The sequence below is a fragment of the Colossoma macropomum genome, unplaced genomic scaffold (assembly GCF_904425465.1).
Source record: "Colossoma macropomum unplaced genomic scaffold, Colossoma_macropomum, whole genome shotgun sequence".
NCBI lineage: Eukaryota > Metazoa > Chordata > Actinopteri > Characiformes > Serrasalmidae > Colossoma > Colossoma macropomum.
This window is the reverse complement of record NW_023494800.1, coordinates 10673699-10690350: the sequence shown is the minus strand read 5'-3', so window position 1 is coordinate 10690350 and position 16652 is coordinate 10673699. Positions and strand designations below refer to the sequence as shown.

The 16652-nt window shown below is 36.6% G+C and overlaps 1 pseudogene; it reads left to right on the top strand.

The window, feature by feature from the left end:
* The first annotated feature begins 326 nt into the window (after positions 1 to 326).
* On the top strand, positions 327 to 16390 carry LOC118820502 (annotated as a pseudogene).
* Positions 16391 to 16652: the final 262 nt, after the last annotated feature.

Below are 16652 nucleotides of genomic sequence, written 5' to 3'. Positions count from 1 at the left end.
CCTGCCTTGTAGTATGAGACACAGATTTTTCCGTATAATGGATACTTTAGTGTAGACAACTGATAAAGAGCAGAATGGAGTATACAGTACATACTGATCTAGTATGCTATTTCAAACACAGCCTGTTTAAAGAAAAACAGATCAGTATTGGTATTGGAGAGTGGGACTTCCAGAGGTGAGGAGGAGAATCCCCAGGCATATTTGTGACAGATAGCTCTAGAAATAAGACAAGAAATACTATATTTCACAATTTATGTACTCGTGTAATTCATGCATTCTTGCAGTGTTTATGCTTAACAACAATTCTTTCTTTTTTTTCCAGAGCCATGTTTCAGCTTGTGCTGATTTTAGGTCAGTCGTCTTGTTAATGTAGCATATTTTAACATTGTACATGACATACATGTGAAACCCGACTTAAACTTAAATGATTTCATTGTTTAAAATAATGTATTTAAAACTGTGTTTATATAAAGTTAAATTATCGTAAACAGGGTTCTGCACTCTCAGTGTTTGTCTCCCTCATCAGTATCACTTCGTGAATGAGAGTAAAACCTGGGCTGAAGCTCAGAGATACTGCAGAGAACATTATGTTGATTTAGCCAGCATTGATAACAGTGAAGAAACACTGGAGCTTAAAAACTTAATTGACATGAGGAACAGCAGATCCACCTGGGTTGGACTGTATGATGATGTGAACAGCTGGAGATGGTCTCTGGATGATGATCACTTCTACAAGGAGAATGAGAGAAACTTCAGGAACTGGTATATAGAGAAACCTATAAACTGGGGTGGAAACTCTCACTGTGTGTACTTTTCAAGTTATACTTCATCATGGTGGACTGACTCTTGTTCTTCCACACTCCCATTCATTTGCTATGACGGTGAGCACAACTGTAAACTGATATAACAGTAGCTGTAAATTTCAGTAACTCCTCCTTTAAAAAGTCATATATTGCATTTGTTTCTTCTAGGAAGAGCGAATGCCACTGCAAGATATGTTTTAGTTAATCAATACAAGAACTGGACTGAAGCTCAGAGATACTGCAGAAAGTATCACACAGATCTGACCAGTGTGAGGAACGAAACTGAGAACCAGAAGTTAAGATCATTGATAGAATATGATTATGATGTGTGGATCGGCCTGTACAGAACCAGGTCCTGGTCAGATAAGAGCAACTCTTCTTTCAGCTACTGGAAAGCAGGACAACCAGATAATGCTGGACAGAGTGAATACTGTACAGCTGTGTCATTCAGGGACTCTGGACGATGGACAGATGAAAACTGTGCTTACACTCTGCCTTTTCTCTGCTATAGTGGTGAGTAGATTTCTGTTCAGGCAAAGATATATTACATTATAAAGTTTCCATTATTTACTCATTGGTTTGTTTTTCCTATTTTTTATTTTTATTTGTTGCATCATCAGAACAACACAAAACAATGTACCCCAACACAAAACTAACAGTACACAGAAGTGACTCACTTGCCAAATTGCTCCACGTAGACCTCAAAAGAAGTTAGATAATTAGAAAAATGGTCTACAGCTGTCATTAAATTATCACTTATCCCCCTGGGTCGCACGGGGTGGCGGGGTATCCTTTGTACTCAACAACAGCAACATGTCTGCATAATCTGAATGAAGACCAGGATGCGGTTTGAGCAAGTTGAAAGAGATTTTGTTGATGTATTTGTGAAAACAATTTAGGTGATTATGGATTTCCAGTGCTTGTTAGCAACATTAGCTTTGCAGCTCCAGTTCTGAACTAAATATACAAAATTTGAACACCAAACATGTTTTGGCTGAGTGACTACATTTGGGGTCAGTGGAAAATGATTGAAATTTGATTTTTTGCTTAACTGTTCCTCTGAAGTGTCCTGTAAATTAGGTTTACTTAGTTTATCATGAACAGCCAGAAGAATACCATGACTCATTTCAACTATTTCTGAGTTTCTGTCCTGAAAAAGCAGACTATTTGATTTTTTAGAAGATTTCATTGCCTGGAAGAAGCATTTTCTTGAGATGTTCACATGATTATCTGCTCAAAATAGCAATCAGTGAAATATTTAGGTTGCTTGCTTATGCACTTTGAAATTCAAGAACAAATGTAATAGCTAATTAGAAATCTGTAGTAAAAATCCTTGAAAGCTCAACACTCATGCTCATCTCTCACTTGTGTTTCCAAAGTAACAATATTTCCTGGTCAGTAAAATGTCCTTTTGTACAAGGACTGTAAACTGTATACTGTAGAAAACTAGTTCAGGATAAAAAAGTAAACATAATTTCTACCATTTGTTTTGTGTCTCTCTAGCAATGTCATCAACATATCGTCAGTATCACTTTGTTAATGAGAGTAAGAGCTGGACTGAAGCTCAGAGATACTGCAGAGAGAATTACACTGACCTGGCCTCCATTGATAACATGGAGGAAATGAACAGACACAGTAAATGTAAACAGTAAATGGCAGCTACTCTGGTTTAGCCTGGATTGGACTGTATGATGATCTGGACAGCTGGAGATGGTCTCTGGATGATGAGAGCTTCTATAAGGAGGGAGAGAGAGATTTCAGAGGGTGGTACCATCAACCTGATAACTACAATGGGAAAGAGCTGTGTGTTTACATGAATTCTTATGGAACATAGTTTGATGGACAATGTGAGACATATCGCATGTTTGTTTGCTATAATGGTATGAATATTTTACTGATTATCTACAATATTTTTGGGTTGTTCATTTGTAGATACAATTGATACAATTCTAAATGTATTTCAGGCAAAAATGGAGCCGACAATTACATTTGGATAAACCAGCACAAGACATGGGCAGATGCTCAGCGTTACTGCAGACAGTTTTACACAGACCTGGTCAGAGAATTCTCAACATTACAGGTGGCTATGATGTTTGGATTGGTCTCCACAGGACCAGACTCTGGTCAGACCATCACAATTACAATTCTACATATGAGAACTGGAGACCAGGCATCCCTTACTCACCTGAACAACCAGACAATGGTGCAGATGTTTATAGAGAGTCTGATGATCAACACTGCACTGCTGTATCATTCAGTGATTCAGGCCTGTGGACAGATGAGAACTGCTTAGCCACGCTGCCTTTTATCTGCTACAGCAGTGAGTTTATTTTCTTTCTTTTCTTTTATTTTCAAATTAGTACACATTCAGTTTTTTAGGATTATAGTATAACTAGACGACAGCTGATAATTCTTTCGTGTCTGTTGGTGAAAACACAGAATTTTTGCTATTTTTGTTGTTAAGCAACCAAAATAATTAATTCACTCTCAGTAATAAAGGTTTCTAAACGGTCCTTAGATTTGGATGTATGGTTCTGCAGTGCAGTGTAAACATGGAAGCTCTTTACTGATCATGAGTGTTTCTTGTGCTTTTGTTTTCTTCATATGATCAGAAAAATGCACAAATCATTTGTGTATAAAAATGTATGCTTTTTTATTTTGGTATTTCTTCATGACACTTACAATCTAGAAAGTGCAATAATCTACAAAGACCTATTAAAAAAAGTTAGTAATATTTTTCTCTTTTTCCCTTTTCAATATAAAGAATTCTGCACAGGGCTCTCATGTGTCCCACATCAATATCACTATGTTAATGAGAGTAAGAGCTGGACTGAAGCTCAGAGATACTGCAGAGAGAATTACACTGACCTGGCCACCATTGATAACATGGAGGAAATGAACAGACTCATGAACACAGTAAATGGCAGCTACTCTGGTTTAGCCTGGATTGGACTGTATGATGATCTGGACAGCTGGAGATGGTCTCTGGATGATGAGAGCTTCTATAAGGAGAATGTGACAAACTTCAGAAACTGGTATATACAGAAACCTGTTAACTGGGGGGGAAACCATGTGTCCAATCATGTGTGCAGTGATTTCACAGTTTTACACCACATGGTGGGAAGATTCTTGCAATATTTGGTATCCATTCTTTTGTTATGATGGTGAGTACAGCTGATAAATACTGTACATCTGAAAACAGCTCTAGAAGCCCATAATATTTACTTCTAACTGCCAAATATCACATTTGTTTCTCTTTTTTAAATTTTAGTAAGTATCCCTTTAAAATGCCATGAATTCAATTTGTTTCTTTTAGGAAGAGCGAAGGCCACTCAAAGATATGTTTTTGTTTATCAATACATGAAGTGGACTGAAGCTCAGAGATACTGCAGAGAATATTACACAGACCTGACCAGTGTGAGGAACGAAACTGAGAACAAGAATTTACAATCATTGGTAAATTATTATTACGAATATTTCTCTGTGTGGATCGGCCTGTACAGGACCAGGTCCTGGTCAGATAAGAGCAACTCTTCTTTCAGCTACTGGAAAGCAGGAAACCAGATAATGCTGGACAGAATGAATACTGTACAGCTGTGTCATTCAGGGACTCTGGACAATGGACAGATGAAAACTGTCATCAAGCTTTTCTTTTCCTCTGCTACAGTGGTGAGTATACTTCTGTTTCTTTCCACAGTGACAATCCACCTTCATTTGTGTTGTGTATTACTTAAATATTGAGTGTACACTACATATAGATTATTTCAGTTTTTCACTATTATATGTGCAGAAATGAGTTCTGAGATTTTTTCTGCTTCTCTAGCAGTACCATATCGCCAGTATCACTTTGTTAATGAGAGTAAGAGCTGGACTGAAGCTCAGAGATTCTGCAGAGAGAATTACACTGACCTGGCCACCATTGATAACATGGAGGAAATGCACAGACTCATTAACACAGTAAATGGCAGCTACTCTGGTTTAGCCTACTAAACCAGAGTACTGGCTGTATAATCTCCCACTACTCCTAATGGGACCCTTCACCACAGGCCATAGTTTGAATGTCCACTCTAACACTCCTCTAGGTACACCTCTGGTTAAAGTGTATTTCTGAATAATAGACATCATCAACAAAATGTTTTCATGAATTCTTAGAGTCACACATGAAACACTGCATATCACTGTGTACATAAATCTGCATATATCAAGGAATCATATATATATTACAGTGATTATAATTCACTTCTGTCACAGGTCATGTTATGGGACTGAGAGTGAAAGTTAAAGATGAGAAGAGTTGCTCTGGATCTCAGATTGAAGGACTGGTTTTAATGCAGGTGAGCAGCTTTTCTTTCCTCACTGTCTTTATCTAAACTGATAAGCTGTTCATTCCAACCTGATCTAACAAAGACCCAGTAAAGACCCTGTCCCTAATTTCTGTATTGCGATAGAGGCATTATAAAGTGTTATCTGAATTGTACAGGTTATTAGGAAAACACATAAAAATACTTGTAAAACTAGTCCTTGACAATAACCATTTTTTTTCCATTTAACACATAATTGCAACACATTGTAAGTTTCAGTATACACATCATTAAACCACTGTAGATATTATGCTGTTGTGATTATTATGATGAAACTTCTGCCTCTATGTTAGAGTTTGATAAGGTAAAGCAAGTTTAATGTAACTGAGCTTTTGTTTTCAGCTTCAAGATGAGCTAATCAGGTTGGGACCTCCCAGCAACTTCACTCTGAAAGTGAGAAACATCCGTAAGACCACTCCCTGATGGAGACAGCACGTCTTTGTCCTTCACCAGTACTTGGGATTATTTGTTCTTTAGTAGTTAGTAAACAAAAGTTTCCAGAATGGTTTGCATAATACAGATTACTGATATGTAATTGTATAACTGTTATAGAACTGTAAGTGAAAATTTACTTTATTTGGGTTATTGGGAAGTTTTACTAAACAATGATTAATGGTTACTCTTTTCAGCAACTGCTTAGTGAATTAATCTATATATTGCTTAATATTACAGAATCTCTGATGTGAGTTATCCTCAACGTGTGATTAACACTTTTTACATGCTGTGTTAGTTAAAGGCACTTTATTGATCTTCCTGTAAAACAGACTTCAGCTGCACCAAAATCCAGCAGCCAGAGTTTTATTTACAACTGTAAAAAGAGAGACAGAGAGAAAATATTCAACATGTCAAACACAAATGTGGGAAAAGAGATTTTTGTTGTAGTGTAAATTTAGTCAGCTGATATTTTAGGTTCAGAATGTTAGAATAAATCAAAACATACCGAAAGAGCTTTGGAATTTAATTTTTACATAATATTTAGTAGAATATAAAACAGAAAGTACTGTGGAAGTAATAAAAGTACCACCATACAAGTGACACCATAAAGTTGGTTTGACTTTGAACAAAACAGATTTGAAATAATGAGCTTCAGAGTTTAGATCTAAGCATAGTAATGCTCCTTTCCTAAGTAATCAGCTTCAAGAAATGAGTACATTTGTAGTTTACATTGTATGGTATGATCCTTGCATAAACAGTGTGCATTATCAGTCCAGCATAAATAACTGTCTTTCATGTTCTACCTCATAGCCACAGTGCTGCAGCTGTTATTACTGGTTACTTGCTAGTTAACACTGATATTTTCTTTCCTTCTTTAAAGATGTTCATTGTAGCAAGCTTTAATGTGGAGGTACCAGAAATTAGAACATGGAATATATTTAGAGACTTCTGAATGGATGTTCAAAAGGCCAGTTGTTTTCATGTTTTATGTATTTGTACATTGTTTACTACTATTTTCACTGCTATACAATCTTTGTTTTACATTATGAACAATACAGGCCACTTTTTGTGCAAAATACTCATTGTAAGCATACTGTATTTAAAACATTACTCACAAACTGTCCTGTATGAAAATTCACCCCCAACCCCCCACCACTAACAGCAAAAACAAAAACTAAACATTTTTAGCCTAAACTTTACAGATATCAGCAAGTTTAAACTGTTTGTAAGCTTTGAATATGATGCTGCATTCACATGTTGGCATTGCAAATACCATTGTTCACAGTGATACATGACCGACAGTGGAATACAGCATTAATGGCCCCTAAAAAATCAACCTCCAGTTTACTTCACCGCTGTGGTTGACAGCAAAAGTTGGAAAAAATGAACTTGACGGAATTTTGATGGACCGTTGTGGTCAGCAGACCATTTTTGCTGGCAGTGACAGATTTTTGTAAACATCACTTTGTGAATGAGAGTAAGACCTGGGCTGAAACTCAGAGTTGCTGCAGAGAACATTATGTTGACTAAGCCAGCATTGATAACAGTGAAGAAACACGGGAGATTAAAAACTTAGTGGACACCAGGAACAGCAGATCAACCTGGATTGGACTGTATGATGATCTGAACAGCTGGAGATGGTCTCTGGATCATAATCGTTTCTAAAAGGAGAATGGGAGAAACTTTAGAAACTGGTACATTATGTGGACAAAAGTATTGGGACACCTACACATTACACCCACAGGAGCTTTTATGACATCCTAAATGACATTCTAAATCCATAGGCATTAATATGGAGTTGGTCTCCCCTTTGCAGCTATAACAGCTTCATCTTTTCTCAGAAGCCTTCTACAAGATTTTGGAGTATGTCTGTGGGGATTTTTGCCCATTCATCCAGAAGAGCTTTTGTGTGGTCAGACACTGATGTTGGACGAGAGGGCCTGGCTCACAATCTCTGTCCTAGTTCATCCCAAAGGTGTTTGATGGGGTTGAGGTCAGGGCTTTTGTCTATAGAATGTATCCATTTCCTGTATTTCCTTTTCAGGTTAAGATGCATTATGTTTGACCCTTGTTCTTTTGCATTTCCATTTATTTGCTATGACTGTGAGCACATCTGTTAACAGTAATACATTTCAGTAACTCCTCTTTTAAAATGTTATATATTGAATTTGTTTCTTTTAGGAGTGAATGTCAGTCCAAGGTATGTTTCAGTTCAATGGTATCTGAGCTGGACTGAAGCTCAGAAATACTGCAGAGAACATTATACCCACCTAACCAGTTTGAGGAATGAAACTGAAAATAAGAAGCTGGTATGAAGTCTGGTATGAAGACAAAACTTCTACCTGGGGAGAAAACAATCAGTGTGCACTTTTCAAATTATGACAGAACATGGCGGGAGGTTTCTTGTTCTTCCACATACCTATCACTTTGGTATGATGGTGAGCACAGGTGTTAAGTATATCTAAATATAGCTCTACAGTGCAGTAATTCTAGATTGAGGTAACCTTTAAAACCTCAAGAATTGCATTTGTTTCTCTTAAATGTGAGCGCAAGATATATTTTGATTATCAGTACATTAACATAATAATGTAAAGGTTCTAGGATGAACCCTTAAATTGATATAGGACGTTTACATTAAGGTCCTTTAACCCTTTAAAATGTTCTTTACTCTCACAGATCTCTTTTTCATATATGGTCTTTTAGGACAGAGGATACAAAACCAGTCCTCAGGGATCCCCAGACGATCCACATTTTTGCTCTATACTTAGGTTGGAAATTGTGAACAGAGGACTGAGGCTCTTGAATAGTTAGAATGCCTATCTATGAAGGCTCAAAACATTCATATCAAAAACCTGGGTGTAACTTTTGATAGTGACCTTAGCTTTAACCCCTTAAAATCTCAGGACTATTACATATTAAGGCATATTATTCAGTAACTACAGGGACTTCAATGCAAAATGAGCTAGAAGTGTCTAATAAAACTGGTTTCCAGTGTCATTTAATATGAATTTTAGGATTTTATGGATTTTATTGATTTTTAAATGCCTTCATGTTCTTGCTCCACTGTACTTTACCGATCTGATTAGTAGGTGTGTTCCCTCATGTCAGCCAACATGTACATACCGGTCATACCTGTTTTGCGGCTTGAAGGCTTCAGGGCTCTTGGCGATCTCAGTACATTTAAGAGGAAGACACATTATTATGTGTTGCAAGTTAGAACGCTTTGTGACACTTTTCTGAAGGGTGCAGAACTGAGGATTCACTAATGCAAGGCTCATTGATTCTGGTTTTGGTGACTAGTAGAGTTTGGTGTTTTCCCTGCTTGAAAGCACCTACTAAACCTGGAATATAATTCAGGAGATGCATCACGTGTATTTGAGCTTAATGCTGTTTTGTTATTGTGCCTATAAGATTGACATATGTAAGTATACAAAATTTGGTGTCCTGTAATGCGCCTCATTCGAAAACCTGTTCTAGCCAAAACGTTCCTCATGTGTGGATGGGCAGAACTAAACTGCTGTAGACTGAATAGGCAGACATAGAGTGCCCTCCACAAATATTGGCACCTGGGAAACAAAACAGGATGTTAAAAATTCTTTATTTGCTTGTCCTTTAGATCTTTTTTCAAAATAGTAACAAAACTCTGACATTTATTAAAATAACAATAAAAAAGTGCAATGATTAAAATAAAAACCTAAATCTTTTTTGAAAGAAATATTTTTCTCAAATCTGTGTGCAACACAATTGTTGGCACCCCTTCATATAATACTTTGGAAGCCTCCCTTTGCGAAGATAACAGCTCTGAGTCTTCTCCTATAACACTTAATAAGACTGGACAACACATTGCACAGGATCCAAGACCATTCATCTATCTCCAGATCTTTCAGATTCCAAGGTACAAGCTTGTGGACTCTCCTCTTCAGCTCACCCCACACGTTTTCTATGGGGTTTAGGTCAGGGAACCCTAATGGCAAATGGCAAAACCACAATCCTGTTGCCAGTGAACCATTTTTTGTGTTAATTTTGAGGTATGCTTTGGATCATTGTCCTGCTGGAAGATCCAACTACGGACTATATTAAGCTTCCTGGCTGAGGCAGATTTTGATTTCATCTACTACTTCATGTAGTCCATGACACCATGTATCCAAACACTTTGTCCAGGGTCTTTAGAGGAAAACAGCCCACAACATCATAGGTCCAACACAACAATTCACATAGAGGATTAGGTACATTTCTGCATGGCTGTCTTTGCATCTACACCAAACTCCAGTAACCTCTATTGTGGTGTCATCTGACCATAGATAAAAGTCTCATTGAACGTTCTAATAATGTCTGGAAAACTGTAGGTGCTTGTTTGTTGGTCCTTGACAGCAGGGGCTATGTTCAGGCAACACCCCCAAACAACTTGTGGTTATGTAGCTACTATCTGATTGTAGTTTGAGAGACCCCAAGACCTAACTAATGTCTGCAGTTCCTCATCTGTGATTCTTAGGCCACTTGAACCATCCTCCTCACTGTTTGTGGAGTCAGTATAGACATACTTCTTCTTCCTGGCAGATTCTGAACATCTCCAGTTCCCTTAAACTTTTTAAATTTTGCCCTGATAGTGAAAATTGGAATTTTGAACCAAACATTTCATAATTTGTGCATCTCAACAGCCTTTTCTCACACATCTTTGCTCTGTTATCTGGTCTTTCTCACAGTGATTGATGACTGAGGGAATTTGGCCTGTGTTTCACCTCATATTTATACCCCAGTGATACGGGAGGTCATTACTGACCATTTAGGTGCATCTAATAATTGAAGTGAACTTTGAAAAACATTAAATATTGTAGTGTCCTGCCACCAGCTAATACAGCCATGTGGAGTGGCGAGCACAGAGCACCATCTAATAATGCTTAATAACAAAAGAAAAACTAATATCACATTAATAGCACATCAATAGCACACTATTAGCACAGATCACAAGAGAGGTACTACAGGGATAAATATTCTAGAAGAAAGAGAGAAAGGAATGTATGTAAAATGTGTTATTTTTGTTTTCGAATGAAAACAATTCTTCCTTAAACTCTCATGGATGCTCTGCCAGTCAGAATTGTGTCTTAATGCGACTCACTCTAAGTGGAGCAAAAACTCAGACAGTGCTCCTCAGAGCAAACCTGCAGTGAGAATGGCACCAGCAGTAATTCCCTAGACCACCGCACACCAGACACACTGCATTCCGTCATGCAGCATCTTCAGAATTTTAAACTACTACTTTTATTGCCAGTCAGTTTACTGTTTATCACCACTTCTGTATTTAATATTATGTGGTGTCTGGTGTCCCTGTCTTGTATGCGCAACATCCTTCTTGTATGTGCAATACCTCTCCCCTATTATCCTCTGTGTACTTATATTTTAGATTGTGTACATGCAGGAGCATGCTGATGTAATATAGGAATTTCATTTGTATTTTGAAGGCCCTGCATTCTGAATACAAATGACAATAAACCAGTCTCTCTCTCTAATGAAGGTACATCAGCGGGAACATTCTGTGGCGACACGCACTGGCACTCATTGACTTCCTGTTCAATTTCTCTACAAATTCTCTACATCTTACTCATCCTATCCATTACCAAAAAAGTAACCCAGGTCTACAATGACCTTATCTACCCCCTTCATTCATCATTCCAGCTGCTGCCATTGGGCAGGAGACTTAAAGTCCCACTAGCGAGAAAGAATGGGTACAAAAAAATATCATTTGTGCATTCCAAACCACCCCCCCCCCTCGCCACATAGTCTATGTGCATTTCTGTGTTTGAAGTGTTTAAGTATCAGTCTATGCATCTGTGTTTATGTGCCATATTGCCAATGACAAATTTCCATTTTATGCAAATGTGATGGACAATAAATAGTTGGTAAGCTTATATTTGACGGTGAAAGTACACTTCCTTACTCCGTGAGTGACAGTCATATTTGTGAATTTCAGGCAAGTTTTTTTTGGATGTATTTTTATGTGGATGTATCAGAAGATAAAAATACGGTTCAAGGACTTAGCCAGGTGTATTTTTTTTAGGTTTTTTAAATAGTATAATTTCAGCTTTACTAGACTATGTTATGTGCAACATCTTCCACTTTCTATGCGAATTACTATTAATTCATATCATTATTGTTTCAAGACTACTGGCAAACACTCCTGTCTAAAATGTGGACACCTTGACAACCCCTCTACACACACCACCACCATCAACAACAAATAATAAACAGCAAATAATACCTAGTGCTTACTTGAATCTGTTTAAGATCTAAAATTCAATGTAAAGAAATTGGTTATCAGTTATTGTTTCATTCTGTTTCATTCTTTCATTTCACCTTTTACAGCAGTTTTCACACTATTACAGTCTGCTAGAGTATATGATTAAAGACAATGTGAAACAGTTATTTCAGAGGTTGCCAGAGTAGATACTTTCACTTCCATTATTCTTAATTAATACTATACCTTTTTACAAGGAGGATATCTGCTCTTACAGGATTCTTGCAAATGATTAAAAGAAATGATCACGTCTAGCAATCCCCTCCCTCAGCCATTTAATTACTGTTCAGATAGTGAAACAAACATAAAGAAGATAACAGGATAAGAGAAGAAGAGGGAAGACATTTAAAAGTTAAATGCTTTCAACAGAAGACTTTACATTTTTAAACCAGTAGCAAGACATTATATTGCATGATTAATGCAGTTTTGTAATGTATACAATCCTGCAGTGTTTAATCATCTATTCCTTTTGAATGTTCTTCTTTAACAATGAATGTAATTTTAATTAACATTTTGCTCAAGATGCAAAAATGTATTCTATTTATTATTGTGGGGTTTGACAAACCTCAATATCAGTGAACAGGAGATGGTCGAATCCAGAAAGGTCAAAATAGAAAAAAGGACAAACAGATAGTGCTGGACAGAGTGAGTACTGTACAGCAGTGTCATTCAGTCACTGAGTGGACAGATGAAAACCGTGTTCATACCCTGCTTTTTCTTTGCTACAGCAATGAGTAATTTCTATTTTTTTAATCCAAATTTTCGATAGTGACAATATACCCACATTAGTAAAGCTTAATTTGTAAGTTAAATCTCATTTATAAAACAAAACAAAAACTATAGTGCCTTACTTCAAAATATGTTTCCAAAGTAACAATATAGAGCAGCATAAAAAAGTGAATGTAATGATTGTAATTTGTTTTGTGTTTCTCTAGCAATGTCATCTACATTCTATGGTGAACTGGTGCTAAACTGGTGTGAATTTATGAGTGGATGTTATTTAGCACAGCATTAATTTATTCAATTTTTTCAGGATTTTCCTCTGTGGAAGTATTGATCAAACCATTAATCTAATTCAGACAAAAATGGAATGACAACTACATCTGGATAAACCAGTCCAGGTCTTGGGCAGATGCTCAGCATTACTGCACACCTGGCCACTGTGAGAATCACGGAATTGTAAACAGTAGAGGTGGCTCTAATGTTTACATTGGTCTCCACAGGACCAGACTCTGGTCAGACCAGCACATTTCCACATATGAGAACTAGAGACCATATATCCCCTCCTCACCCAAACAACCAGACAATGGTTTATATGTTTATAGAGAGTATGGTGATCAGCACTGCACTGCTGTATCATTCAGTGATTCAGGCCTGTGGACAGATGAGAACTGCTTAACTACACTGCTTTTTGTCTGCTATAGTAGTAAGTTTTTTTCTATACATATTGTAAAAAATGCAACTTTTTAATGTAAAAAACTAAGTAAACGTAAACCATTGAGTCATTGAACTAATAATATTATCAGAAAAATGTTTTGTGATTTGTTAACTTATCATTAAGTATATTGAACCCGGGTAATCTTTGTGATTTGCGTATCATTTAATATTTTTTTATTGTTGCTAAGTATTGAAAAGATTAGATATCATACTGTGTCAAAAATAAACGTTATAAAGCCATTTTTAGATGGGATGTGTGGTGATGTGATGCAGTGCAAACATAGAGGGTGTTTATATCATGAGTTTGATGACATTTTATTTTGAGTTGCCTTTTTTACATTAAATAAACACCCAGCAGACTCTTAGTAACATATCAATAACATATCAATGACGTAGCAGCAGTAAAGCATCTGAATACATTTAGTAGATTATCAAGGGACCTCTAAATGTTAACCTGAGAGGAACTGAACATGTAACAGGTCTAATACAGACCATCTCATCATCCTCAACAAGCTGTTACAGACATGCAGCTGACAACATTCTGTACCTGGAGCTGAACTGGATTAGGCTGAGGTTAGGATTAGGATTAGAGACAGGGTGAGGGTTAGGATTAGGTTTTGGGTTGAGATTAAGATTAGAGTTAGAATCAGGGCCAGGGTGTTAGTATTAGGTTTTTGGTTGAGGATAAGGTTAGAGGTAAATTTTGTGTTGATGTTAGTTAAGTTTAGGTTTTTCTTAGGAAGCAGCATATTCAGTCTACTTCATGTACCATATGAACAATATATCTACGCTATGTAAGTAATGTACGAACAGATCTTCAAGTTATTTAATTCGATGTATCAAGATGCTTCACTACTGCTACTTTGCTATGTTACTGATACTCTGTTAAGACTTTATTAATTATCTACAAAGGACCACTCCAAATAAAGTGCTACCAAACATTATAGCTTGTAAGCTTTCATTTCTCATTGGTATAATTAAAATCTTTTTACAGCTTGTTATTTTTGCAGTAATAAGTTTTACTAATATGAATTCATGTTTATTTTTTATTAAGAATATGTTAAATATGCTTGGATTCTAATTATTTATTAATTATTATTATTATTTTCTATTTATTGATGTCAAGAATTCAATTTGCACATATAGATATTGTTCCATTAAAAATCCACTGATACATATAAAATTATAACTAGTAAAAATTCTATATTGACTAGTAAGAATTGAATTTTTAAAGTAAAAATGTAATTCTGTGAATGTGAATTCCTCTGTAAAATTCCATGGTAAAATGAAACATAGAATTACAATCACAACATGTAAAATTACTCTTCACTAGTAAAACTGATTTAGCTAAACTGATTCTCCACACAGAGGAAGATGATTTGTGAAACATCAACTTTGAAGGAAGAAGAGTTTGTTTTAAATTCATTGCCAGCTGAAAGTGTGAGAAAAATCTGTAAATAATGTCTTCCTCTGTAAAACCGAAATTTCTTTCAGCAAAAGTTCATGGCAATCTGAAATCCATCTCAAGCCTCCTCCAGCAGCACTTAGCGGATTCGCCATGATGCTCAGACCAAACAGATTAGAACATGTCTTTTAAATATAACTGTCCAAAAGGAAGAACATTTTTACCTTCTCCTGTAAAGATGCCCTTCTGGATATGTGATGATGTATTGGTTAATCGACTGAGTGTATGAACATGCAATTTGTTGACGTAGAACATATAATTTAACCCACATCAACTTCTTACCAGAAAAACTACCACCAGAGTGGTTCAGGCATTATTTTGTGAGATTGCGTCATGTTATGAATTGCTGCTAGTGATGCTTCATATTGTACAAGCAATAAAACTCACTGGAAATCCTTGTTTATGAATAAGCAAACTTGTTATCATGATGCTATTTACTCTTAACGTCACAGTAAATCTGGTGCTGCATTTTATGGATCTGGCCCAGCATTTCTTTCTTGTCCAGTTAATGCCAAGCTTAGTTGGATGTAATTCTGGTGGCAGTGGTGACAGCTTTGTTTTTTTACTGTTATCAGTGCTTTACTTTCTACATATTTAGGTGTTATGATTTCTTCTTCCTTCTTTGGTGACTCCTCCTCATGTTTAACCTGATTGGCGGTTTGTCATTAACATCATGCTTTCATGTGCACACAAGGATTAATCACAGTTTGAGTATCTAAACCTAAATTAACAGAGTTGTTACCGAGTTGACCGTGGTTGTGTGTTTTAGGTTTTGTGAAGCTGAAACTCAGTCAGAAAGCCTAAGTTGAATCTGCTTCTTTAGACAGACTCCAGATCCACTACAAGCCAAAACATGAGACATGGTTAACCGGTTACTTTTTTTTCCTCACTCGAGCATCTTAGACAACATAATGCTGTAATAACCCAAAAGTTGTTAGGGTGGCCCCTGGTGGCTGTGGAGGCCTAAGCAGCTGGTTATATTGACTATTAGGTACAGCCAACACTGCCTGTAGTGTAACAACTACATGCATTAGTCCAGCATAAATCACTGTCCCTCATTTACTACCTAATAGACACAGCTCTGCAGCTCTTATTGCTGCAGTGCTGTAATAGCTAATTGGACAAATGGGGGGCAGTGGAGGGAAAAATGAGCTTCCACTATCTTACTGCTCAGCTTGTGTCCAGAGGCTCCTCAGTTAACTCTGACATGTGAACAGAATCAGAGAAGCAGGTAACCCATCATATTAAGAGCACATGATCTGCCAGTAATTAAGGCATTTATTAATGAATAATTAATCAGAAAGTAATGAGTCATTAATCAGGAACAAATGAATAAGCCATTTATTAACAACTACAAGACTGAATTACTCAGTATCAACTAACACATGTACTAATGAATGAAGATGAAGGTAATAAAGCTTTTCTTCAACATATGAATTTATCAGGAATTCATGTGTTAATTAAGCATTTTGTTGTTACAAGATCCCCTGAGACACAGTGCTCTGGAATATTGTGTCTATTAATGTCAGCTGTGTTTTCTCTGTAGCTCCGTCCTCTCATCATCTTGTCCATCTGTCTGCTTCATCTTGCTGTGTAAGCAGTCCTTGTATTTGCCTGTCTTTATCTGTCAGATCTTGAGTTTATTGTTTTTGATTTCTTATGTTACCTTGTCTGTTTCTACCCACATAGTGTCTGTTTATTAAATCAAAAATCGTACCCTTAGATAGCATCATATCACAGTCTGATCTGGAAGCATTAACTAAGACATCTGCAAAGATGACGTGTAGAAAAACAACTCTGTAGATCTGATTTCAGTCTGTGATGTGTAGATGTGATTTTGTAGGCCAATCTGATTTTGC